This window comes from Tachypleus tridentatus, unplaced genomic scaffold, assembly GCF_004210375.1.
Source record: "Tachypleus tridentatus isolate NWPU-2018 unplaced genomic scaffold, ASM421037v1 Hic_cluster_1, whole genome shotgun sequence".
Lineage (NCBI taxonomy): Eukaryota > Metazoa > Arthropoda > Merostomata > Xiphosura > Limulidae > Tachypleus > Tachypleus tridentatus.
This window is the reverse complement of record NW_027467777.1, coordinates 22380602-22407250: the sequence shown is the minus strand read 5'-3', so window position 1 is coordinate 22407250 and position 26649 is coordinate 22380602. Positions and strand designations below refer to the sequence as shown.

Sequence of the window (26649 nt, the reverse complement as noted above, 5' to 3'; positions counted from 1 at the left end):
TGACAGCCCTTTTCCCTTCATGATCATCTTCTACCCTTACCAGTTGGGTTAGCTTTTTGATTTGATTGGCCTATTACTCTTGGACTTTGTGCCAGGCATCTTCTCATCAGATCCAACACCTCAATTTGGCATGTGGACCACTCCCAGTTCGTTCATCTCCCACTCTCCATCATATCATACCATCTGTGGCCATTTTTCAGACTTCTTTGAAACTGGTAAGTTTTTATTCATACTTTCAATATTTCAGAGGCCTTTTTGTAATTCTTTCTCATATGGATTCCACTCAGGTATTCTTTAACTCTAAATCTGCATTATGCATCCATCTTGACTCATGCTTTCTCTTCCATAACTTTGCATCCTCACTATTTAGATGGGCTGCTCCACAAGATTGATCGAAAGTGAATTACCTCACAGTATTTTACTTCATAAACATGAATGTCTCAGACTGTGCCACCCATGGACTGTACAAGTAAAACAGAAGGGGGATTACTGCCCATCATTGTCATGCCTGGGGTGAATAACTCTGTATGGTCTGCTTTTCAAAATAAGGTTTTATTGTCACCCATTACACCATCTCCAATGATGACATTCCTCTGGACTTTCCAATGCATTGTTACCCTGCTTTCTTTGAGTGAGGTATGGAAGTCCTTGCCACTTTGGATTTAGAGTGAACCAATCACCAGCAGTTCTCACAATGGTGTTGAGTTGTCTGTTTTCCTCCTATTATTTCCTACATCTGTGTTGTGAGTCATAGGCATAAGTTTGTTACGGTTCTGTCCTGTCTATCTCACATCTTCTTATTATGATGATATTAGTGTCATTTGGATAGTTGGGGGAGTTTATTACGTGCCATAGATATCATTTCAACACTGAATATCAAGTTCTCGGATCGATAGTTTAGAACTAATTCTTGTGTCATACTTGGGAATCAGCGTGGTTCTTAATCACCAGTTGTTGGGTTTGAGGTAAAGGCATTATGATTCTCATGTGGATGTAGGTACCCCATGAGGAGGTTTTAGACATAGTTGGATTACCAAGTTTGGTTTCCCATGCCCTAACTACTCTACACTAGGGGGTGCATTCTTGTTTACCCACTTTTTCGTTGTGGGGTTGAGTTACAATATCTTTCTCTGATTAGGATCACTTTCCTGCCACATTCTGTTCTGCTCAGATGTGCTCCTCTGATTTTCCACCTCTATGTCTTGCATATTCCACAAAAGTGCAAAGAGTATACCAGACTCAGAAGTAGTGCATTCTGATATTTGGATCAGAATCTGTCATTTTCAGGGGTATCCTTCAGACACTTTCAGAAGGTACTTGTGTCATTCCCCCACACTAATCCCTCTTCCTTCTCAGTGTGGGATTCACAGTACTTCTGACAGCTGCTTTTCTCTGCTCACACTTACCGCTCTTCCTCCAAACTTGTATCTGGTGCTGACATTTTTTACCAAATGTCAAAGTGATAGTTCAGTATAGGAATGTAGAGGAGTGATATGATGGTTCTGTTAGTGATGCATGAGAGACATATTGGAATCTTGGGGGACCAGAATGTGGCAATCGTGAAGAACAAAATTGCACATAAAGGGAGCTAAAGAGCTAATATTGTGAGAAACACCAATCAGAAATATATTGTTTGTGTAGGAAAATTATAATATTTATTAGATACTGTAAATATATATATCATTAAACCAATTATAAACAGATAACATTTCTGGAAAAGGGTTATCATTGGATGTAACCTACTGGCTAATGTTGTTTTTATTTACCTGGATGATTTTTATCTGTACGTCTGTGCACATATATATATTTACATATGCTAACATTGGTAGTTATTTGTACTGCTATCAATATTAGGTAATAATAGAGTAAACAAACCAAAATATTATATGAAAAATTCATTTATTAACATTTGTATAAAGTTATCATAAAACATTGGGGGGATAAAGTTCCAAGATTACCTATGATTATGCAATTTGTAATGTTCCTAGCAATAGTGGATTTCTTGATCTTATTAACGAAACTGTAAACAGAATTTTCTTTCTTTGTTTTTCTCTTCCATTCAGGATAAAAACTCTTGGCAAGTGGAGAAAGATATTTTCCAGCTGCCACAAATGAAGCATGATAATATTTTATCATTTATAGCAGCAGAGAAAAGAGGAGACAACTTTCTAGTGGAGTATTGGTTAATTACAGCTTACCACGAAAAAAGGTTCACTGAGTGACTACTTGAAGGTACCAACATCCATATTCACATTGTACACAAAATTCAAAACTTATAAATGTTCATTTAAATATTCAAAGTTAGTTACTATCATAGTGTACTATTCTATTTTGAGCTAATCTGCTATTAATGTAAAGTACAAGTGAGTTTTTATATAATTTACTTTTAGTGCAAACATCAGTATATTTATTATACACAATTTGTTGTGTGAGGTTGTTTTTTAAGTTACTTCTGTAATGTGTGAGTGGAAAATGATAGGCTTAACAGTAAAGACATTTTTCTTAATTTGCAACTCACACTTGTAATGTTTAACGATAATTTAACTTAATTTGTAACTCACACTTGTAATGTTTAAAGATAATTTAACTTAATTCTCTGCTATATTAGATTTTTTTAAACCAATGCATCAGCTAAATATGTAAGTTAATTTTAGCAATTTTATAATGAAAATTTGTTACTGTAAATTATGTGTTGTAAGAATGATTCACAGTTAAACTCCTTAGCACGTGTAATTTATACAAACATCAAATAAGTTGTGTACATCTATCACTATCTATTGTAAGAATGATTCACAGGTGAACTCCTTAGCGTGTAATTTATACAAACATCAAATAAGTTGTGTACATCTATTGCTATCTATTGTAAGAATGATTCACAGGTAAACTCCTTAGCACGTGTAATTTATACAAACATCAAATAAGTTGTGTACATCTATCACTATCTATTGTAAGAATGATTCACAGGTGAACTCCTTAGCACGCGTGTAATTTATACAAACATCAAATAAGTTGTATACATCTATCACTATCTATTGTAGGAATGATTCACAGGTGAACTCCTTAGCACGTGTAATTTATACTAACATCAAATAAGTTGTATACATCTATCGCTATCTATTGTAAGAATGATTCACAGGTGAACTCCTAGCATGCGTGTAATTTCTACAAACATCAAATAAGTTGTGTACATCTATCACTATCTATTGTAAGAATGATTCACAGGTGAACTCCTTAGCACGTGTAATTTATACAAACATCAAATAAGTTGTATACATCTATCGCTATCTATTGTAAGAATGATTCACAGGTGAACTCCTTAGCACGTGTAATTTATACTAACATAACCTGTAGGTTAAAGCCTTTGACTTTCAATCTGCAGGTTATGGGTTTGAAACACACTGAATGTGCTCTTCCTTTCAGGTGATTTTAATTGTAGATGTATTATAATTGTTATGGTTATAAAATATTAATGTATTAGATATTCCTTTTTCTGTTAACCATAAAAAAATTTTCATCCAGGCGAATGTGGTTTCATGGTCAGAAGTTCTGAGCATTGCTGACTCGATATCTAGAGGTCTCATGCACTTACATGAAGAGCTACCTCCAACCAAACTGGAAGCTTACAAACCATCTATAGCACACAGAGATTTCAAAAGTAAAAATGTTCTCTTGAAGAACAACATGGTAGCTTGTATTTCAGATTTTGGTTTAGCCTTGGTTTTCTTTGCAGGACAGTCACCAGGTGATACTCATGGACAGGTATGTTTAATGTCTTATATGTGTGGTTCTGCTTTACCTAGATAATATAAGGAAGATATCATTAATAATAAATCCCAAACACCATGGTATGGTTTACTGTCACTAACAGTTTTCCTCTGTGTCTCTACACATTCTTTACACTATAACTGAAGATTAGTTGAACACGTCATGTTTATGTTCCTTCGTTTTTAAGTTCAAAATAATTTTCTTAGAAAACGGTTGAATTTTTCATTTGAACTTGTTAATTTATATCTGACTGGCTAATTTCAAACACAAGGTTTCATACATTGACAAGTGCATGTCTTTAAATTTGAATGAATATTTTGAAGTGTTATATATTTACAGAATGAAATCTGTTTTATAAATATAACGGTTTATTTTCATCCTTATATCATATTTCATAACTTGTAAATTTATAAAATTTACAAACATTTTTTCCTCTACAAATCGTTTCTTACAGTGTACGTTTACTTGCCATAATACATTGTTTATTTTACCAGCCAAATCTTTTAACAGTGGACATCTTCAAAGTTATATTTTGTATTTTGAAGGCTACATAAAACTAACAACTCTGTCTCTCTATTTTTTATTGAAAATGTTTTGTTAAAACTGAACCATGCTTCTCAGCAGACCAGTTCTGTAAATTTTGAAGTTTTTACTTATTTGGTGTGGGTGTTAATGCATGATATTAAGTATTAACAAATGGATATACACCACATGGGAAATTTTTAAAAAAAGATTTACTGTGGTGTTCCTGGTGGTTCAGTTGTGGTAAGATTTGATGTCACTGTGGTGTTCCTGGTGGTTCAGTTGTGGTAAGATTTGGTGTCACTGTGGTGTTCCTGGTGGTTCAGTTGTGGTAAGATTTGGTGTCACTGTGGTGTTCCTGGTGGTTCAGTTGTGGTAAGATTTGATGTCACTGTGGTGTTCCTGGTGGTTCAGTTGTGGTAAGATTTGGTGTCACTGTGGTGTTCCTGGTGGTTCAGTTGTGGTAAGATTTGATGTCACTGTGGTGTTCCTGGTGGTTCAGTTGTGGTAAGATTTGGTATCACTGTGGTGTTCCTGGTGGTTCAGTTGTGGTAAGATTTGATGTCACTGTGGTGTTCCTGGTGGTTCAGTTGTGGTAAGATTTGAAACTCATTTTTACCATTTTAATGCTAAAAATTGAACTTTAATATTTATAGTGGGCAGAGCACAGATAGCCCATTGTGTGGGTTTATGTTTAACAACAAACAAAATCTAAGGTAGTGTATATTTTTTTAATGTTTGATGTAGCATTATGTTAATAATGTGCAGATCTCTGTGTTATATGCTTGTATTGGTAGGGTTATCAAAATGATAAGTGTGATTCTCATGAATGAAAATAAATTGATAGAATGAAGAAGGTAGATGATGAAAAGTCTATGATGATTTGTTGTTGATGAATCAGAAGTATAAGATGAGGACTTTGAAAAAAAACAACTGAGAACTGAGTGAATAAATGTGGTTTGATAGACGTTTATGCATGTATTAAAATTTGGATTGGAGATGCTGTGCCTTTGTTTGTTTGCTGTTGTCATGGTTATAGAACTACCTAATTTGTTTTGGATGTTATTGTTACAGGTGACTACTGGCAAGTTTTTCAAAAGTATCATCAGTGAGTTTCAAAAATCGGATATTTTATGTGGTAAATACAAAATATTTCTGATAACGAGATCTTACCTACAGTCATACTGACCTCTGTCAGCATAAAGTTTTGCTTGCTATTATCCCTGGTACTCCCATGTACCATTATGTTTCAGAGCATGAGACGTGGATACTAACATGCAAATGATTATACAGTAACCCTCTACAAGTGTAATGCTACCTCTATCATAACTGGTGCCCTCTAATTTTACAGCTGTTAATCACTTATTGATCGGCAGTCTTACAGTGTGGACATATTAATGTTTACACACTTATTTTGTCACTTAATTGTTAAAATTTGTAGTTTTTTTTTTGGCTGTGTGTGTGTGTGTGGCTGTTTTTTCTTTCAACACCTTTTTTTGGGTGTTTCTCCTCTGAGTCCATAATAGTTCTTTCTCCAGGTGTATCCATTTACAATTGGGGTAATTTTTTGGATGCTTGATTTCAAGTTGGTGATCTTTTCAGAGTTCTCTTGCTTTTCCATTGCTGTGAGCTCTGGTTTTACTCTGTCTAGCCCTACAGGGATAGTTGTGTAGGAGTGTCTAAAGCAAGTGGGCACTCAGTTAAAACCCCTAGTGTAGGTCACTGGTCCTCCTGTGTTGGGCTACAGCCTTCATATTCTTAGTCTGGTGGACCTGTATCATGTGGCAGATAATTTATTTCTGCTTATTCTGGGCTTTCCACTGTGTTGGTGCACACACTGATTCCTTGAATGGTGGTTACTCCCCTTTTTTTATTTCATAGAATCTTTCTCAGTCCTGTGGCTATTATCCAATTTCCTTTAAGGTATGATTTGAGATCATGGTCTTGTGTGGTGGTGTTCATTTAAAATGTGAAAATTATTTAGAATAATGTCTTTACCTTGTTTGTTGTAAGTGTGGTATGCGTGGCCTGATACAGATAAAAAAATATGCACTGAATGAATGTTATGAACCTGTAAGTAAAGCACACATTAAGTCCAACTGTGAATAAAGAAACTTCTGTCATTTAACAGACTTAAATTGAAACTGAACTTTAAAAAAAACAACATTATAATTATTGTTGAAACTTTGAGTGATAGGTATATGAGATTTGTAAGGGAAAGCACTTGATGAGATTTGGAGGTTCATATTAAACTTGGATACAAATTCTGTTTTTTATATCTAGGTTGGAACAAGAAGATATATGGCTCCTGAGGTCCTGGAAGGGGCCATCAGTTTCAACAGGGATGCATTTCTAAGGATAGATATGTATGCTTGTGGACTGGTCTTGTGGGAGGTGCTTTCGAGGTGTTCTGCCCAAGATGGTAGGTCAGTTATGTGAGCAGTAGAGTTGGTGCATTGATTTTTAAGTATTATTGATGCACTTCATGATTTCTTTGGTTAGTTATAATAAGGATGTGGTTAATCAATGTAAGCTATGAATGCTTGGATTTATCACTATGTAAATATTTAAAAGATTTAGTAAAGAAAATATAGGATGTGTACTTACATTTGTTTTAAAACAACTATTTTATAATTTTGACCAAAAGCAGCTTTATCTTGGCTTATTTGTAACTAATTAAGAAATATTCTAGGACCTGTTGGAGAATACATGCTTCCATTTGAAGAAGAGGTTGGTCAGCATCCAACCCTAGAGGACATGCAGGAAACAGTAGTACAAAAGAAGATTAGGCCGAAATTCAAAAATATGTGGAAGAAACACCCTGTAAGTTTTACAGAAACTGTTGAAGCTAACAATCTGAGTTATTCACTTGAGGCACATATTTCATGTATTTTGTTTATACGAGACTACATATAAGTAATCAATTATATTGCTTGAAAAGAATCAATTAAATAACATTACTGTTTTTTTAGTAATTGCTACAAGGGGATCCTTTGAACTGCAATCCTGTTTTTATAATTGCTACAAGGGGATCCTTTGAACCACAATCCTGTTTTTATAATTGCTACAAGGGGATCCTTTGAACCACAATCATGTTTTTATAATTGCTACAAGGGGATCCTTTGAACCACAATCCTGTTTTTATAATTGCTACAAGGGGATCCTTTGAACCACAATCCTGTTTTTATAATTGCTACAAGGGGATCCTTTGAACCACAATCCTGTTTTTATAATTGCTACAAGGGGATCCTTTGAACCACAATCCTGTTTTTATAATTGCTACAAGGGGATCCTTTGAACCACTACCCTGTTTTATAATTGCTACAAGGGGATCCTTTGAACCACTACCCTGTTTTATAATTGCTACAAGGGGATCCTTTGAACCACAACCCTGTTTTTATAATACTACAAGGGGATCTTTTGAACCACAACCCTGTTTTTATAATTGCTACAAGGGGATCTTTTGAACTACAACCCTGTTTTTATAATTGATACAGGGAGATCCTTTGAACAATAGTCCTGTTTTTATAATTGCTACAAGGAGATTATCTGATCATGTTTCTTAAGTATGGTGTTTTGAAATTCCTTTACCCACAGAGTAATACCATAACATTAATGCTACTAAATTATCTTTGTGTTTGAAATATTAACATGTTTTAATTTTCAAACTGAATGCAATTTATTCAACATTATGATAATTGTGTTTCATATTGTTATATCAAATTACTATTACATAGCTCAGGGTAGTTTTGGGTTATCTCTTTCAAAGAACACACTTTACATAATGGGAGAATAATACATTTTTGTTGTTCCAGTTTTTATTTGCTGTACAAGTAATAAAGGACCTCTAGTGACAAAACTTTTCTTCCCATCAGGGCATGGCTGCTCTCTGCAGCACTATTGATGAGTGTTGGGATCACGAAACAGAGGCAAGACTTTCTGCTAGCTGTGTGCAAGAGAGAATAGCATTACTGTACAAATCGGCTGCTCCAGACGTAGGCAGTGAATTTCTCACCACAACTGGCACGTTTCATTTTAGTGTCTCTTTCATAGCTTAACATTTACTTACCAGTAGTTTTGTTGTTGTTAATATGCATTGGAAAGTTGTTGTAAAAGTAAAACCCTGTATTACTAGTTTTCCCTTGACTTAATGAAATGTTTAGAAGATCTAATAAAAAATATGTAAAAAAACACATTTCAATCACCAATAGAGTAGCACATTAATGTTAATTATCAACAGAGTGTTTTTTTAGAATATTGTCAAGGGATAATACTGATTTTGTCTTCAGTACAATGGTCATGAACTCAAGAAGTTCTGAACTTTCTACTGATTATTTTAAAAACAAAACATTTATATATTTATATTTTCAAGAAACAAGTAGTTGTTAGGTGTAGCTAAAATAAAAATTGTTTGATTTAATCAGAGTTTAATTTGCTTATTTATTAAAGTTTTTATAATACTTCTAATAAGTCAAGAGTTGTGTTTATTTGGTAAGCTCTTTTATTTTCAAATGTTCTGTTGTAAATGGTTTTATGTGTACTTACACTTTAGTGACACAAATTTCTTGACTGTCATTCGTTCATAAACAATCGTGATGATGGCATGAGTTTTCTCTGAAGTTTAATCATGATTCCAGTACTGCCCCCGTGGCATGGTTGGGGTAAAAGTTTGCATTTTACAACTTTTACAGAATGTCTTTCAAAATTTAATGAAACAACTATATTACTAGTGTTTCTCAATAAACATAGCATCAGAATGTAGTTGATACAAGTAATGATTTCTTAATGTTTAAAATAAATATCTAAATAATTGGCACTCTTTTTGTGTATGTGTCATGTATTGCTTGTGCACTCTAAATTTGTAAATTTTCTTTCTTCTCTTACATTGGTTTCAGATTGTCTGCCTGTATGTACACCAGATACATTGGTTTCAGATTGTCTGCCTGTATGTACACCAGATACATGGGTTTCAGATTGTCTGCCTGTATGTACACCAGATACATTGGTTTCAGATTGTCTGCCTGTATGTACACCAGATACATTGGTTTCAGGTTGTCTGCCTGTATGTACACCAGATACATTGGTTTCAGGTTGTCTGCCTGTATGTACACCAGATACATTGGTTTCAGGTTGTCTGCCTGTATGTACACCAGATACATTGGTTTCAGGTTGTCTGCCTGTATGTACACCAGATACATTGGTTTCAGGTTGTCTGCCTGTATGTACACCAGATACATTGGTTTCAGATTGTCTGCCTGTATGTACACCAGATACATTGGTTTCAGGTTGTCTGCCTGTATGTACACCAGATACATTGGTTTCAGGTTGTCTGCCTGTATGTACACCAAATAAGTCTTTACTGGCCAGAACATCTCTCATCTTTTAGCTTTTGAGATACGAATGAAATTGTTTTCACCACAAAAGTATCATCTTACTCTTCATGCTTTTGAAATTACTTACTGACACGTAACTTTTCACTTGTATGTGCTTATGATCAATAGAAAGGCTAATTTGTGCATTACACGATTACAAAGTTTTGGTGTTAATTTATTTGTTAAAGATGGCATCTGCTAAGCAGGTTTTATTAAATGAAGAATGAAATTGGTGTTCCAGTAAGTTTTAAACATTTTGGTAGGCCAGGTAAATTATAGTTAGTTTGGGGGCATCCTGTTTAAGTGGTTGTATTATTTGTATTTTAAAATTCATATTTGAGAACTATGTGAATTGTTTTTTTGGACAACTGACTTAATGAGAGAAGTTTCAGAGATAATAACAGTAACCTTTCAAAAGCCTAAGTCCTGAAGCAAGTACCTACTACACCATGGACCTGATGTATCCCTACCTACTACAACACAAACCTGATGTTTCTGTACTTACAACACCATGGACCTGATGTATCCCTACCTACTACACCACGAACCTGATGTTTCTGTACTTACAACACCATGGACCTGATGTATCCCTACCTACTACACCACGAACCTGATGTTTCTGTACTTACAACACCATGGACCTGATGTATCCCTATCTACTACACCACGAACCTGATGTTTCTGTACTTACAACACCATGGACCTGATGTATCCCTATCTACTACACCATGAACCTGATGTTTCTGTACTTACAACACCATGGACCTGATGTATCCCTATCTACTACACCATGAACCTGATGTTTCTGTACTTACAACACCATGGACCTGATGTATCCCTATCTACTACACCACGAACCTGATGTTTCTGTACCTACTACACCACGGACCTGATGTATCCCTACCTACTACAACACAAACCTGATATTTCTGTACTTACAACACCATGGACCTGATGTATCCCTATCTACTACACCATGAACCTGATGTTTCTGTACTTGCAACACCATGGACCTGATGTATCCCTATCTACTACACCATGAACCTGATGTTTCTGTACTTACAACACCATGGACCTGATGTATCCCTATCTACTACACCACAGACCTGATGTATCTGTACTTACCACACCATGGACCTGATATATCTGTACTTACCACACCATGGACCTGATATATCTGTACTTACCACACTATGGACCTTATGTTTCTGTACTTACCACACCATGGACCTGATGTATCTGTACTTACCACACCATGGACCTGATGTATCTGTACTTACCACACCATGGACCTGATGTATCTGTACGTACCACACCATGGACCTGATGTATCTGTACGTACCACACCATGGACCTGATGTATCCGTGCCTACTATACCACAGACCTAATGTATCCATACCTACTACACCACAGACCTGATGTATCTGTACTTACCACACCATGGACCTGATGTATCTGTACTTACCACATCATGGACCGGATGTATCCATACCTACTACACCATAGACCTGATGTATCCATACCTACTACACCATGGACCTGATGTATCTGTACCTACTACATCACAGACCTAATGTATCCCTACCTACTACATCATGGACCTGATGTATCTGTACCTACTACACCGTGGACCTGATGTATTTGTACCTACTACATCACGGACCTGATGTATCCCTACCTACTACACCATGGACCTGATGTATCTCTACCTACTACACCATGGACCTGATGTATCTGTACTCACCACACCATGGACCTGATGTATCTGTACTCACCACACCATGGACCTGATGTATCTGTACTCACCACACCATGGACCTGATGTATCTGTACTCACCACACCATGGACCTAATGTATCTGTACTTACCACACCATGGACCTAATGTATCCATACCTACCACACCATGGACCTGATGTATCTGTACTTATCACATCATGGACCTAATGTATCCATACCTACCACACCATGGACCTGATGTATCTGTACTCACCACACCATGGACCTAATGTATCCATACCTACCACACCATGGACCTGATGTATCCATACCTACCACACCATGGACCTGATGTATCTGTACTCACCACACCATGGACCTAATGTATCCATACCTACCACACCATGGACCTGATGTATCTGTACCTACTACACCACAGACTCTTCTTACAGTTTCATTTGATGTCATTAGAAATGATAACAGTGATTGTTTTCAATCTTAAACATCTGGTGAACCACAACTTTTCATACAAAGGTGAACCTAATGATTTGGTGACAGATTTAGGCCTTCCAAAGTATTCTTCCAAGATTTTGTAGTCCAGACATTCGGTTAAGAACTTACGTTTCCTTCAAAGACATCATTCTACTGGCAGAGAAATGTGAGAAAAAGTTTCTACCATATTTTTTACAAGAAGGTTCAGTGGTTTATTTCAACAGTATTGCTGAATTAATACCACTGTTAGAAGCTACAGTCTATGAACGAAGTAAGTGGTGGTTGTTCAATGACTCCTCCAAAATAATTCTAAAAGGTGTCCATCTTCATAGTGGTAACATATATGGTAACATATATGTGTCTGTTTCTATTTCTCAATTGGAAGAAAATATAGAAAAATCTCAAACTTCTTCACAGTAAGGTTCAAATATGAAGAATACAGCTGGCTACTTTCTAGAAACTTAAAAGGTTTTTTTTTGTATGTTGTTGGGTCAACAGTTAGGTCATACAGAGTTGCCATGTTTTTTGTGTGATTGAAACACAGAGCACGAAATCAACAGTGAATAAATAAACAGTGGTCACACAGAGTCAACCTGATACTAGGTTAAAAAAACATTGAACATGAAAGTTTGGTTGATACAAAGAACGTCCTGTTACCTACACTTCATACAAAACTGGGCCTGATGAAGAAGGTTGTAGAGACCTTAGATAAAGATGGTGACTGTTTCAAGTATCAATGTAAGAACTTCCCAGATCCTTCAGAGGCGAGACTTGAAGAAGGAATTTTTGTTATGCCTTAGGTTATAAATTGACTTTAAATGAACAGTTCAAAAGGACAGTAAGGAAAATTGAAAATAAAGCATGAATTGCTTATTAAGATATCATTAAGAAACAACAAAGGCCAAAAATTAGGTGCCTATCGTAAATAAGGTTTTTGATAAATTTAAAGAACGTTCATTTCTGACATTTGCTTATTGACAATTCTGCAGCAAATCTCAGTGAACAAAACGGAGAACAAGGGGAAAGATTTCATCAAGACATCTGGAAAATAAAATGGTATCAGGAAAGGTGTAACATCAGCATGATAGCTGATTATGGTTGGCCATTGGAATGAGATGTTCCAGATACAGTACGTAATAGAGAAAACTCAGTACGTAGTTTTGATACTAAAAGACATTTCACACACACACAAGTCATGATGAATGATGATACATCTTTGTTTAACATCATCACACACAAGTCATGATGAATGATGATACATCTTTGTTTAACATCATCACACACAAGTCATGATGAATGATGATACATCTTTGTTTAACATCATCACAAACAAGTCATGATGAATGATGATACATCTTTGTTTAACATCATCACACACAAGTCATGATGAATGATGATACATCTTTGTTTAACATCACACACAAGTCATGATGAATGATGATACATCTTTGTTTAACATCACACACAAGTCATGATGAATGATGATACATCTTTGTTTAACATCACACACAAGTCATGATGAATGGTGATACATCTTTGTTTAACATCATCACACACAAGTCATGATGAATGATGATACATCTTTGTGTAACATCATCACACACAAGTCATGATGAATGATGATACATCTTTGTTTAACATCATCACACACAAGTCATGATGAATGATGATACATCTTTGTTTAACATCATCACACAAGTCATGATGAATGATGATACATCTTTGTTTAACATCACACACAAGTCATGATGAATGATGATACATCTTTGTTTAACATCACACACAAGTCATGATGAATGATGATACATCTTTGTTTAACATCATCACACAAGTCATGATGAATGATGATACATCTTTGTTTAACATCATCACACACAAGTCATGATGAATGATGATACATCTTTGTTTAACATCATCACACACAAGTCATGATGAATGATGATACATCTTTGTTTAACATCATCACACACAAGTCATGATGAATGATGATACATCTTTGTTTAACATCAGTGTGTACTTCCCTTTTCTTTAGTTTGTATTTTTTAACAAACATAATAATAAAAAATGTTCATTGTGGTAAAGGAAATCATAATTTGATCTAAGTAAGAGCTTTTTTATTTCTGATTTGTGAAACATCTCTGTTATTTTTGAAATCTGTGTACTTAAATTACAGACAATGTATTATTAAAACCAAAACAACTTTTATGAATCACGCCTGTATAATTACTAAGTAGCAGTTGCTAAAACCTTGTATGATCAAAGTACAAACATTTGTGTCAGTGGGAATGTTCTAACTACATTGTTTACATCACAAACAATTCCAAATAATAAAGCTTTGTGCCCATGTATTTCGACAGTTTTTTTCTTGTGACAAAATGTGTGTTTGTGGTACTTGAAAGGTTGTTATAAACATCTTGGTAGGTGCACTAATAATTTATAAAGTTTTCAATATAATAATTGAAAACGATAAAATTGTCTTTTAAATAAGTTTTTGTTATTAGTACAAAGATTTGCCTGGTGTGGTTGTGTATTAATGTTTAAAATGCATACAAATAGTATATACTTTAGAAATACCTAGTGTTTTATGTATAATTTTCAGTATAGGTTTGATCCAAGAACATTACAAATTTTTCATTTTTTTTCTCCAGATCTGAAGAACCCAAGTACTACCTCAGAGAAACAACCAGCACTTGCTTGCTCACAGTTAGTTTTCTGTAAAGAATCCCGGTCTCCACAAGCAGGGTGGAAGTATGGAGTCGTCTTACCACCCATAGACCCTGTTGTGCCTTCTTCCTTCAGCAAGTACAACAAGGTTATGTAATAACAGCTGCATACAGAAGCTGTTTTAGATGTAGGATGTAAGTAGATGTAGGTATGTTTCTTATGAAACATAACTTTGTGGACTAACTGTACATTTTTTTTTTCATTTATTGAGTCAATTTTTATATTATGCAGTGACCAGGAACTGTTTAAGAAATTGTTTTCTACATTTTAGTTTCATGTGTTAACTGAGTTATCTCAGTGCCATCCTAAAGTGGTTTTAGTTTTTGCTTCAATTCTAACATCACATGGTTTTTTATGATACATAAAGTGAACTGCAGCTGTTTTGTTTGTTTCTATGTGTATCTGTGTATCAAACTGAACTAAATTTTTTTTATGAGTACAATATTATGAAATCGTCAGTTTACCTCAGGAAACACACTTTACATAAAACACCTCAGACCGAAATTTTTATATCACAAACATTAACTAGATGCTCAATGGTTTACTCATATTGGTGAGATTCTGTCCCAGTTAAACAGAAAAGCCAATATTAGTATAAATTGTATGATACATTATAATAGTATTTAAACAACATTCCTGCACTTGGTGACAAGCCCTTATCGACATAGTGAAAAGTCACTTACTTAAATCAGCGGACTTTTCCACTAGAATATTTATTTTCTTCCAACTTGATAACCTCATAGTAGCCAACTTTAGATGTAGCTGTTCCTATTCATTATTTATTGGACATTCACCATTTTCATAGTGGCACTAATGTCACTTCAATCCATTAGCAAAAGTTAAGTGAAATCTAAACCACGAAAGACCTGTAGCTGTATTTTTTAGTAGTAAATATTAAAACATGTATGAAAATATCTCTGGTTTAAAGTGATGTGCAATTGATTTAATAGTGATTGGATTAATGCCTCTTTTGTTGAAGTCTCCATATTCTTGAATTTGATACTTGACAGTTGTGAAAGCAAGTTTTTTTTTATATAAGTAAAATTTATAGTTATTTTATTTAAAGCAAACAAGTGACGTGAATTGATGTACAAAAACAAGTTTATTTCTTTGAACAAGGAAATACATTCTTTGTGTCATTTTTATGCTTTTAAAACTAATTTTAATTTTTTTAATAAATACAGAAATAAAATACAATACCTTCTGCATTTTTTCTTGTTTTAATTTATGTTTCTTAACAAAGAAAACATAAGTGAATTTTAAATTGAAGAGTAAGTGATTCTGTATGAACTTTTTTGTTGTGTCAGGTTATTTAGTAAATTATCATTCAGTTAAGCTTTGGTTTGAACTCACAAACAAAACAAGTTTGTTTATTTTGTTTTAATTAATTGTTCTTTTGGTAATAATGCTCTAAATTCTGACTGGATGGTGATTGGTTTACACAAAGAGTGTATAATGCACACAGGATTTCATTGCAGTAGACAAATGTGTATTCTAATGAGTTTTGTATTTTTATTGTGACATCTCTTTACCAAATTAAATCAGAATTGACCTTCAGTGGGTCATAAAATGTAATACATAAAGATGTTCCTAAACATGAAATCTTAGAGTTTTTATTAACAGTAACTATATCTTGTACCAGGTTCTGTTTTATATGTTTCTGATTTTGAGAATGATTATGTTAGTGTTAGTTTTGATGTCACGTAAAGTTTTTCTGAGTGGTTCACCAATAGCTGCACAATTACATCGTTAGGAATGGCTGAAACTTTATAACTTGGTAATGCCTATGTAAACAGTATTCCTGACTACATAACTGTTATTTTAGAGAGAAAGTTTCAAATCTAGCAGTTTATGTCTTCTTACTGAAGTTAATAAGAGGAAGTTTCCTGCTTCTGCATTTTTTCCATAGTTATGAAAAGTAACATTAAAGACTTCATAATGAAGTAGTCCTTTGAAATGTAACTTTACCGATTCAGTCTTTTGTGATAACTATTAATATGTGATTTTTTTTTTTTTAACCACGACCAGTTTCCTTGATCCTAACAAAGAATTTGCAAAATCTTGAATATTTTGTGATGGAATGTAATAGATAACTTACTGTGTAAATGGATAAGTTGTTGTACATGTTAAAGCAGCTGCATGTTAAATGTCAGGTTGTATTTTGATTTGCTTTAGTTTACATTATTATTACATCTTATCTAACATAGGTGCCAATATTATAGTGGCTCACTATGATTCCACCTAACTGTTGTGTACAATTCTTGCATCATGAACTGTGTTTGTCCTTTAAGTGTTGTAGATGTTTTACAGAATATATTCAGGTTTTTTATGTATTTTCCAGTGAAATCTCACTTTTATCAGTTGGATGCATCTATGATTTACCTCCATTTTGTTTGCAGTGGAGGCGAGGGTGCTTATAAGACATTTGTGTAGTCCTTACGTAAAGGTTCCTATAATGGCTGGGTAATCTGTATGTATTACCAGGTTTTTTGTGTCAAAGTATGATTAACAGAAACAGAAGAGTGCTTCTTTAAACCCTACAAGATGTAATGTTTGTATCAAGTTTTTGTGTCAAAGTATGGTTAATAGAACATTGAAGAGTACTTGATTAAACCCTACAGAATGTAATGTATGTGTCATTTTTTTGTGTCAAAGTGTGGTTAGTGAACATTGAAGAGTGGTTCATTAAACCTTGCAGAATGTAATGTTTGTATCAAGTTTGTTGTGTCAAAGTGTGGTTAGTGAACATTGAAGAGTGGTTCATTAAACCTTGCAGAATGTAATGTTTGTATCAAGTAGGTTGTGTCAAAGTGTGGTTAGTGAACATTGAAGAGTGGTTGATTAAACCTTACAGAATGTAATGTTTGTATCAAGTTTGTGTCAAAATTTGGTTAGTGAACATTGAAGAGTGGTTCATTAAACCTTGCAGAATGTAATGTTTGTATCAAGTTTGTTGTCTCAAAGTGTGGTTAATGGAACATTAAAGAGTGGTTGATTAAACATTGCAGAATGTAATGTTTGTATCAAGTTTGTTGTCTCAAAGTGTGGTTAGTGAACATTGAAGAGTGGTTGATTAAACCTTACAGAATGTAATGTTTGTATCAAGTTTGTTGTCTCAAAGTGTGGTTAGTGAACATTGAAGAGTGGTTGATTAAACCTTACAGAATGTAATGTTTATATCAAGAAGTGTGGTTAGTGGAATATTAAAGAGTGATTGATGAAACCCTGCAGGATTAAATGGTGCTTGTTTTTTGTAAGTTCGCCATTTCCTTACGTCACCAGAAACATGTTCTGAGAATTTCAAAAAGCACTAAATTTATAGAAACATTCATTCAAAGACAAAATATAATTCCCTCATTACATTTGTAAACTGGATTGGCTGTTGAATTTCTGGGAAACCAAAGTGGTTAGAAAAGAAGATGAGAGAGGGTAGATATTCTGGTACTTTGTAGAAGATATTGAAATCCACCATTTGATTCTTTGACAATGTAACCATTTTCACATACTTCATTATATTCTGGTACTTTGTAGAAGATATTGAAATCCACCATTTGATTCTTTGACAATGTAACCATTTTCACATACTTCATTATGTTCTGGTACTTTGTAGAAGATATTGAAATCCACCATTTGATTCTTTGACAATGTAACCATTTTCACACACTTCATTATGTTCTGGTACTTTGTAGAAGATATTGAAATCCACCATTTGATTCTTTGACAATGTAACCATTTTCACATACTTCATTATGTTCTGGTACTTTGTAGAAGATATTGAAATCCACCATTTGATTCTTTGACAATGTAACCATTTTCACATACTTCATTATGTTCTGGTACTTTGTAGAAGATATTGAAATCCACCATTTGATTCTTTGACAATGTAACCATTTTCACATACTTCATTATGTTCTGGTACTTTGTAGAAGATATTGAAATCCACCATTTGATTCTTTGACAATGTAACCATTTTCACATACTTCATTATGTTCTGGTACTTTGTAGAAGATATTGAAATCCACCATTTGATTCTTTGACAATGTAACCATTTTCACATACTTCATTATGTTCTGGTACTTTGTAGAAGATATTGAAATCCACCATTTGATTCTTTGACAATGTAACCATTTTCACATACTTCATTATGTTCTGGTACTTTGTAGAAGATATTGAAATCCACCATTTGATTCTTTGACAATGTAACCATTTTCACATACTTCATTATGTTCTGGTACTTTGTAGAAGATATTGAAATCCACCATTTGATTCTTTGACAATGTAACCATTTTCACATACTTCATTATGTTCTGGTACTTTGTAGAAGATATTGAAATCCACCATTTGATTCTTTGACAATGTAACCATTTTCACATACTTCATTATGTTCTGGTACTTTGTAGAAGATATTGAAATCCACCATTTGATTCTTTGACAATGTAACCATTTTCACATACTTCATTATGTTCTGGTACTTTGTAGAAGATATTGAAATCCACCATTTGATTCTTTGACAATGTAACCATTTTCACATACTTCATTATGTTCTGGTACTTTGTAGAAGATATTGAAATCCACCATTTGATTCTTTGACAATGTAACCATTTTCACATACTTTATTATGTTCTGGTACTTTGTAGAAGATATTGAAATCCACCATTTGATTCTTTGACAATGTAACCATTTTCACATACTTCATTATGTTCTGGTACTTTGTAGAAGATATTGAAATCCACCATTTGATTCTTTGACAATGTAACCATTTTCACATACTTCATTATGTTCTGGTACTTTGTAGAAGATATTGAAATCCACCATTTGATTCTTTGACAATGTAACCATTTTCACATACTTCATTATGTTCTGGTACTTTGTAGAAGATATTGAAATCCACCATTTGATTCTTTGACAATGTAACCATTTTCACATACTTTATTATGTTCTGGTACTTTGTAGAAGATATTGAAATCCACCATTTGATTCTTTGACAATGTAACCATTTTCACATACTTCATTATGTTCTGGTACTTTGTAGAAGATATTGAAATCCACCATTTGATTCTTTGACAATGTAACCATTTTCACATACTTCATTATATTCTGGTACTTTGTAGAAGATATTGAAATCCACCATTTGATTCTTTGACAATGTAACCATTTTCACATACTTTATTATGTTCTGGTACTTTGTAGAAGATATTGAAATCCACCATTTGATTCTTTGACAATGTAACCATTTTCACATACTTCATTATGTTCTGGTACTTTGTAGAAGATATTGAAATCCACCATTTGATTCTTTGACAATGTAACCATTTTCACATACTTCATTATGTTCTGGTACTTTGTAGAAGATATTGAAATCCACCATTTGATTCTTTGACAATGTAACCATTTTCACATACTTCATTATGTTCTGGTACTTTGTAGAAGATATTGAAATCCACCATTTGATTCTTTGACAATGTAACCATTTTCACATACTTCATTATGTTCTGGTACTTTGTAGAAGATATTGAAATCCACCATTTGATTCTTTGACAATGTAACCATTTTCACATACTTCATTATGTTCTGGTACTTTGTAGAAGATATTGAAATCCACCATTTGATTCTTTGACAATGTAACCATTTTCACATACTTCATTATGTTCTGGTACTTTGTAGAAGATATTGAAATCCACCATTTGATTCTTTGACAATGTAACCATTTTCACATACTTCATTATGTTCTGGTACTTTGTAGAAGATATTGAAATCCACCATTTGATTCTTTGACAATGTAACCATTTTCACATACTTCATTATGTTCTGGTACTTTGTAGAAGATATTGAAATCCACCATTTGATTCTTTGACAATGTAACCATTTTCACATACTTCATTATGTTCTGGTACTTTGTAGAAGATATTGAAATCCACCATTTGATTCTTTGACAATGTAACCATTTTCACATACTTCATTATGTAACTAACTTTTTCTTTAAGTAAGTCGAGTCAGTAGGTGGCAGCCCATGGCTACATTTTGTGGTGCTAGGGATATGCCAAAATATCTAATGTTGCCTTCAGTTTAAACACTTCGTATCTGAAAACCTTGTTTCTCTTGCTGGCAGCTAGATATCTCTGGTGGTATTCCCTTTGGTGCTCTAGTATTGGAACTTGAGTCACCATGGATACTATTTGCTGGTCATTTCTTTGGCTGCAGACTTGTACATTGATACCCAGTTGCTGATAAGAAAAATGGTCAATGAAGTACATGGTACAATAGATGAAAATAGCCACTAGCCAATACTTGTTTTAATGAATGACCTTATACCATGTTTCCAAATTAGCTAAATTTCTGAAGAGTATATAATTGCAAGAAATACTTACTGTTGAGGTTTGTTTCTTATTGTGTGGCTTGTTTACTGAAAATTATCTTGGTTAAAAAGATGTTTGGGGTATGTTGCATTAATAATTGAAAATGGCTAACAAGAAAAATGTATATCTAGTGAAAACAGACTAGACTGTGATTGACTTATTTTCAACTATCGGTAGAAGTTTAAACCAATACTGATTAGTGGATAAAGATAGAAGTTTGATATCCATATACGTTAAGTATTATCTCAGATAAATCTAGTACTCTTTATGGATAATATACATTTAACAATGTGAATTAAACACAGAAACTTAACTATGTAACCTGTGGCATATGTAGTAAAAAGTTATTTTATGTTGTAACATACAAAAAAACTCACTTTGTAATTTTCTTATGAAGTTTCAACATTATGTTAACATGTAAACTCATATGTTAAATACTGTTTAACCCATAGGAAGCTTGAGAAAACAATCTGTCTGTATGTTTTTATGGTCTCTTTCATATTAACCAAAAGGTGTTTTTCATTTAGTGATGTGTTGTTGTACTTTACAGTGTGTTTGATAAACGTTTCAAGAACCACTGACTAAACAAGTTTATATTGCAACTTGTGGTAGCTCATATTGGATGTTTGAAATGTCACGATCAAAATTTTGTCCTTATGTAAGTTTAAATTTTTGTTCCTGAGAGCCACATTGTATACGTTCCACTGTGTATTGATTGTAGGAGAAGTAATATCAGGCATTACTGTAAAACTAAAGTCATATACTGTAGTATTTGTTCCGTCTCTCATTAGAAATTATAAAGATACAAAGTATTTGATATATTTATAGTTTTATGGGAAGCTACATAAATTTCAGTATACCTTTTTAAATTTGTGCTATTTGTTTGTCAACATTTACAAATAGAGAAAGGGAGTTCTGATCATCATGTTTTATACATACTTTTGTTACTATGACCTCGGCTTTCATTCAAAACTATATTCAGACATCCCCACAAATCCATCCCCCTAATTTTTGCATGCTCAAAGTAAATTTTGGTTAATATGAGAGCATTTGATTTGATTTCAGTTTAAACTCTATCCAAGTTTTATCAGTAAACTTATTCTGGTGTTTTTAGACCATAAATGTACAAACTTTGTGTCGTTTCTTGTGATCTAAATAAATTCTTGAAATGTTTTGTGATTTTGCTTTTCTTACCTCTCAAGGAATGTCTTATGAAGTGTTAGATCCTGTTTATTGGCTTCATTATTTAATTTTATTATCATAAACAGAACTAAGTTGAATAGTTTTTCAGGTACATTTGTCTCAGAGTCCCAGTTATAGGGCTAATTTCATATATTTTATGACAATTTCATTGTTTTTTCACTTTATCTGAATATTTTGTACAGATTGTATGGTATTTTTCACCAAAGTTAGTATTAATTCATTGTTATAAACTAAATATTCAGCCTGATCGTTATTGTGGTGCTGTGTACAAGGGTACTGTAGATATTGTTTTAACTTCAAGAGGTGTCTTTTTAACTTCCATTGTGCTTTTAACATGTATTTTTGGGCCTGACATCTTATCATTGTTGTGTAATCTTGTATGTTAACTCTGTTTCTGTATTTGTTCTTAAGATGTTACACAGAGTGGTGCTTCTCAAAATAATAACTGAACCATAGATTATAATATCATTTGAACTTGGTATATTACAGAATAGTTGAATATTATGTTTGTATCTCTTTGTAATTTATTTTCCAATCTGGTCCATTAATTTACCTTGGTATACTGGAACTGTTGAGGAAAGTGCCACACCCTAGATGTTATTAAATTAGTGTAGTTGGTTCATCTAATCAAATACAAACCAGAAAGTGTTAGTACTTGACAATTAATATTGGTAGGATCTTTGAGGATGTTCACTTTTTAACCTTGTAATGGTCTTAGGAGAAAGATTGTGTAAATACACATAACTGTTATGGATGGATTCACAGATATTTTATAGGTCATTCTTATAGTTATGTGTCCTAAATGTAAAGTTCTTCCAGACAAAAACTGTTAATAATGTAAATTTCAACTATTATTTGTTCCGAGAGGAATACTGAACTGTAAATAAGTCAGGAACGATGAGTGGAGTGGCTAATGGATGCTGGGTAGACTGACGGACTTTTTAAACAGGTTTGTGAAAGTTAACTTTTAGATGGATACTACTAGAGATTTCATAGTCACTATTTTGCTCCTAGTACTGAAACTGTTGCTGAAACTGATTTTGTAATAAATTAATATAAAAGGTTAAATGGGTAATAGTAAAGAGTACTTTCATTGTTGAGGTCTATGTCAGTAAGGAAGGTGTTAACTCGAAGATCTAAAAATATACAGGAAGTTTTCACCATATAAAGTACTATATAACTTGGCAATAGTGTCAAGTTGGTACAAGATGTGTTTTAAGAGTACTGGGGAGAAATGTTTACAAAATATGGCAAAATTTTGGTGTTGTACTTGCCATGCTGCAGTAACCTTTGGTTTTGTTAATTATTTTCAAGACATACAGTGCTAGCTATCCACTCTTAAAGTATGACTTTCTGTCAGAAGGTAAATCATTGCCACAAACAACAGTAGTGCATGTTGTGTGTTTTAAATAAAATATCTCAAAAGTGGCATGCACACAGATCATGTATGTTTTTGTGTTTTGTTTATTTTTGTTGCTTTTCAGGTGTTATTTGTCTCATATTTTACAACAGAAAATGTATCTTGTTGAATAAAATTGAAATGACGGTAAGGTGATTTCCTGTTTTAAATAAATCACAACATGAGAGTTCTGTATCAGAAACATGCCATACATTCCAGAAACCAACAATCTGTTGTAATTTCATATTCAGCTCATCCTTACAAACATAATACTTATAAGATTTTTCCAAATGATATTTTTGGTGGAGTTTGATATGTTATATATCTTCAGACATTTTTCTTTTTAATGTTTTTATATCACATTTATGTACCTGGAACAATAATCGGGGTTATGGAATGTTTTTATTTCACCCCAAGTTTCACTTTTTTCAACAAGTGCCTCAATTATTGTAAGATACAACATAAATACTAGATGTCAGTTTTATTTCGTGAAGATTTTATTCACAAGGGACTTAAATTTTATGTCAAGTTTGTAGCCACTGAAACTGTTTTTATTGAATAATTTAGGTTTGTAGCCATCTGACTTGTATGGTTCTTGATGTCAGAATAACAGCACTCTGTTTCATTGTTGCCTTCAAGTAGATGGTTTCACTGTTGCCCATTCAATAATTGATATTTAAGAAAACTTGTATCCAGTATATTTGTAGCTTATACTTGATGAGAAACTGTCATTTTGTCTGTATATCACATTTTTAACATTTTTCAGCAGTTGACCTAACGTAGAGTGATGAAGAAATAGAAAGTTCTAGTGTTTCCATTTGAAACCTTTTAAGTGGTCTAAAGTTTTAACAAATAATCCATGCTATGAAAGATTGATTAGTTAGTGTTATATGAAGCATGTGTAACTTGGTAAAGTATTGTGTCGTGACACACCTTTATATGTCTTACATGTGCTGCTTCTACTCTGTGTGAGGCAGGAACTCGTCACTTGTTGGAAAGATAACATTTATATGTGCATACCACAGCCATATCAGAGCACATGGCTTGTTTTCCCGAGGGAAGTGTAAGAGTGCCATAAGAGATGTGTTGTAGTGAATGGTTGTCATTGTTCTTTGTATATAAAATAATCCACTTGCAATGTTCTGTACAGTAGATGAAGTCGACCATTCTTGCATATTTTAGGCAATTCTGAATAAACAATAGTTCTGCTCCTCAGACAGTGCACGTGACTTTTTGGTTTTACACATCCTGCTACAACATGTCATACTGTAGATGAAATTAAAAATGGACACTTAGCTACCCAAACAGCTTATGACAGTCAAGCTTTTGTGTCATAGGATTGATTTATATACACACTTTAGATTTAGATGGTGATAGACACAGGAGCACCATACTTAATGTCCTGACATGGTGGACACAGGAGCAACATACTTAATGTCCTAACATGGTGGATAGAAGAGCACCATACTTACGAACTAATGTAGTAGAAATGCACATACTTATAACCTGACGTAAGAGACAGGGGAAACACCATAGCCACAATCTGATGTGAGAGACGAAGGAACACCATTATTACGACTTGATGTGAGAGACAAGGAAACACCATACTCACAATCTGATGTGAAAGACGAAGGAACACCATTATTACGACTTGATGTAAGAGACAAGGAAACCCATACTCACAATCTGATGTGAGAGACGAAGGAACGCCATTATTACGACTTGATGTGAGAGACAAGGAAACACCATACTCACAATCTGATGTGAAAGACGAAGGAACACCATTATTACGACTTGATGTGAGAGACAAGGAAACCCCATACTCACAATCTGATGTGAGAGACAAGGAAACACCATACTCACAATCTGATGTGAGAGACAAAGGAACACCATTATTATGACTTGATGTGAGAGACAAGGAAACCCCATACTCACAATCTGATGTGAAAGACAAGGAAACCCCATACTCACAATCTGATGTGAGAGACAAGGAAACACCATACTCACAATCTGATGTGAGAGACGAAGGAACACCATTATTACGACTTGATGTGAGAGACAAGGAAACCCCATACTCACAATCTGATGTGAGAGACAAGGAAACAGCATACTCACAATCTGATGTGAGAGACAAGGAAACACCATACTCACAATCTGATGTGAGAGACGAAGGAACACCATTATTACGACTTGATGTGAGAGACAAGGAAACCCCATACTCACAATCTGATGTGAGAGACGAAGGAACACCATTATTACGACTTTATGTGAGAGACAAGGAAACACCATACTCACAATCTGATGTGAGAGACGAAGGAACACCATTATTACGACTTTATGTGAGAGACAAGGAAACACCATACTCACAATCTGATGTGAGAGACGAAGGAACACCATACTCACAATCTGATGTGAGAGACAAGGAAACCCCATACTCACAATCTGATGTGAGAGACAAGGAAACCCCATACTCACAATCTGATGTGAGAGACAAGGAAACCCCATACTCACAATCCGATGTGAGAGACAAGGAAACACCATACTCACAATCTGATGTGAGAGACAAGGAAACACCATACTCACAATCTGATGTGAGAGACAAGGAAACACCATACTCACAATCTGATGTGAGAGACAAGGAAACCCCATACTCACAATCTGATGTGAGAGACGAAGGAACACCATACTCACAATCTGATGTGAGAGACAAGGAAACACCATTATTACCACTTGATGTGAGAGGCAAGGAAACACCATTATTGCCACTTGATGTGAGAGGCAAGGAAACCCCATACTCACAATCTGATGTGAGAGACAAGGAAACCCCATACTCACAATCTGATGTGAGAGACAAGGAAACCCCATACTCACAATCTGATGTGAGAGACAAGGAAACCCCATACTCACAATCTGATGTGAGAGACAAGGAAACCCCTTACTCACAATCCGATGTGAGAGACTGAGAAACACCATACTCACAATCTGATGTGAGAGACTGAGAAACACCATACCTACGACATGATACGAGAGACTGAGAAACACCATACCTACGACTTGATACGAGAGACTGAGAAACACCATACCTACGACTTGATAC

The 26649-nt window shown here is 34.1% G+C and overlaps 1 pseudogene across 1 annotated transcript in view; it reads left to right on the top strand.

Annotated features, from left to right (window-relative positions):
• Positions 1 to 14941, top strand: part of LOC143241684 (activin receptor type-2A-like) — a 28063-nt pseudogene extending 13122 nt beyond the window's left edge. Inside the window, exons 5-10 of the transcript XR_013022257.1 lie at positions 2064 to 2232; positions 3520 to 3759; positions 6571 to 6709; positions 6980 to 7110; positions 8163 to 8310; positions 14519 to 14941. The product of XR_013022257.1 is annotated as an activin receptor type-2A-like (transcript). The remainder of the gene's footprint in view (positions 1 to 2063; positions 2233 to 3519; positions 3760 to 6570; positions 6710 to 6979; positions 7111 to 8162; positions 8311 to 14518) is intronic.
• The last annotated feature ends 11708 nt before the right edge of the window (positions 14942 to 26649 follow it).